The sequence below is a fragment of the Primulina huaijiensis genome, chromosome 12 (assembly GCF_012295235.1).
Source record: "Primulina huaijiensis isolate GDHJ02 chromosome 12, ASM1229523v2, whole genome shotgun sequence".
NCBI lineage: Eukaryota > Viridiplantae > Streptophyta > Magnoliopsida > Lamiales > Gesneriaceae > Primulina > Primulina huaijiensis.
Window position 1 is genome coordinate 18078887 of NC_133317.1, and position 2913 is coordinate 18081799.

Genomic DNA, 2913 nt, shown 5'->3' on the forward strand with positions numbered 1-2913 from the left:
TTACCAACCATTTAAAGTGAGAACCTTGATTTAGTGTTTACAAATATATATAGCACAATAAATACTTGACCACATTTATAAGTTTTGGTATATATTATATACTTATAAGATAATAATTTATAACATAATATAAATATGATTATTTAATATATTGGAACCATTTTATTAAGTGGATTCCAATATTGTTCGTTAATGTTAACTTTATTAAAATACCAAGAGTGGATCCTTTAATCTCAACTACTTAAATTAAAATTGGAACAATTAAAATTTACCCATTAAAGATTCAAACAATTAAAATTAAAAAGAAACAAAAAACAAAAACAAAAAAAAAAGACATTGTAGTGGACTTGTAATTACCTTAGCTTCCCTGTGGATACGATATCGGACTCACCGAATTATACTACTTGTGGACAACCTGCTCTTGGGAGTGCAAAAATCAAAGTGACAACAAATCCTATGTTAGATAAGCTTGATTAAAATGTTAATTAAGCATAATCTTGATGAATTAAGAAGCCTACAATTAAATTGGTGATTAATTAATTAAAGTAGACTTAAATCCATTTGATTTCATTAAAATAAATTATTTCTTAGCTTGGAATAAATTTAGGAATATTTTTGGATCATAAAATTCATCTCCGATTTCCTATCTCCGGTCCGGTATCGCGTATATATCTAAAAAGCTAAAATTTGAAATACGTGATTTAAAAATCCTTAAAAATTACGTAAATGATTTAAATGCAATTAAATCAACCCCCTTAAATAAAATTTCGTCCTCGAAATTAGAACTCACCGAATAAATCTGGAAAGCGACTCCGCATCTCTGACTCTGACTCCCAAGTAGCTTCCTCATCGGAATGATTAAGCCACTTGACCTTCACTGATTTTAATCACCTTGTTCCGAAGCTTCTTCTCCTTACGGTCTAGGATCTGCACTGGTCTCTCTTCATAAGACAAGTTCTTAGAAAGTTGCAACANGATCTCAAATGGTCCGATGAACCTCGGACTAAGCTTCCCCTTCTTTCCGAATCTCATGACACCCTTCATCGGTGCTATCTTCACGAAAACATGGTCGCCAACGGCAAACTCTAGATCTCTCCTCCTCCGGTCGGCATAACTCTTCTGTCGACTCTGAGCAGTCCTCATCCTGTCACGGATTACGACTACTAGATCAGCAGTCTGCTGAACGATCTCTGGACCTAACTCTGATCTCTCGCCTACTTCATCCCAATGAATAGGCGATCTACACTTCCTTCCGTACAATGCTTCATAAGGAGCCATACCTATAGACGACTGAAAGCTGTTGTTATAGGTAAACTCCACTAATGGCAACTTCGATTCCCAGCTCCATGAGAAATCGATGACACAAGCACGGAGAAGATCCTCCAAGATCTGAATAACTCTCTTTGATTGACCATCTGTCTGAGGGTGAAAAGCTGTGCTAAACAACAACTTCGTACCCATCGCTGAATGCAGACTCTTCCAAAATGAGGAAGTGAATCTCGGATCTCTGCCAGAAACAATAGAGACTGGGATACCGTGCAATCGGACTATCTCACGGATATATAACTCGGCATACTGAATCATGGAGAAAGTCGTCTTAATAGGCAAGAAATGCGCTGACTTGGTAAGACAATCAACAATCACCCATATAGCATTCGAACCTCTAGCCGACTTCGGTAAACAAACCACGAAATCCATGTTAATGTTCTCCCACTTCCACTCAGGAATGGGAAGTGGCTTGAGTAAGCCGGCTGGTCTCTAATGTTCAGCTTTCACAAGCTGACAAGTCAAACACTCGGATACAAATCTCCGGATCTCTCTCTTCATACCGGGCCACCAATATAACATCTGCAGATCCTTGTACATCTTCGTACTCCCAGGATGAATAGAGTACGTGGACATATGGGCCTCAACTAATATGTCTGCTCAAATAGAATCGCTGCTAGGAACCCATATCCTATCTCGATAACGAACAATTCCATCACTCACTGTGTACAAAACACTGCGCTTCGCCTCATCTCTCTGCCTCCACTTCGCCAATGCTCATCAGATGACATACCGCTGCGAATACGGTCTAATAAAGAAGACTTAATCATCAAGGTAGATAGATGGGGAACTCTACCTCGAGTATAAATCTCTAGATCAAACCTCTGAATCTCACTCTGAAGAGGCCTCTGAATTGTCAAATGAGCCATCACTGCGACTTTCCGGCTCAAAGCATCCGCTACTACATTAGCTTTACCAGGATGGTAGCTAATGTCATAGTCATAATCCTTGACTAACTCCAACCAACGCCTCTGACGCATATTCAACTCTTTCTGCGTAAAGAAGTACTTGAGGCTCTTGTGATCGGTAAAGATCTAACACTTCTCTCCGTATAGATAATGCCTCCAAATCTTTAAGGCAAATACTACAGCAGCTAACTCAAGATCATGAGTAGGGTAGTTCTTCTCGTGGATCTTCAACTGACGAGAAGCATACGCTATTACTTTCCCATGCTACATCAACACTGCGCCTAGACCGAGCTTCGAAACATCGGTATACAATACAAAATCTCCGGGCCCAGAAGGCATGGACAAGATCGACGCTGAAATAAGAGCTTGCTTCAAAGAATCGAAGCTCTTCTGGCACTCATCGCTCCACACGTACTTAGCATTCTTCTTAGTCAATGACGTGAGTGGAACTGTGATAGAGGAGAAACCCTGAATAAACTTCCGATAGTATCCTGCTAGACCAAGGAAACTACGGAACTCTGATGCACTCTGCGGCACCTCCCAATCTCTGACGGTCGCAACCTTCGCTCGGTCTACCTCAATGCCACTGCTAGATATGATGTGGCCTAGGAACGTCACTTTCTCCAACCAGAACTCGCACTTGCTGAACTTAGCGAACAGCTTATGCCTTTGCAACGTC

General features: G+C 40.3%; 1 pseudogene; it reads left to right on the forward strand.

Annotated features, from left to right (window-relative positions):
* Window positions 1-1762, forward strand: part of LOC140989450 (uncharacterized) — an 18426-nt pseudogene extending 16664 nt beyond the window's left edge.
* The last annotated feature ends 1151 nt before the right edge of the window (window positions 1763-2913 follow it).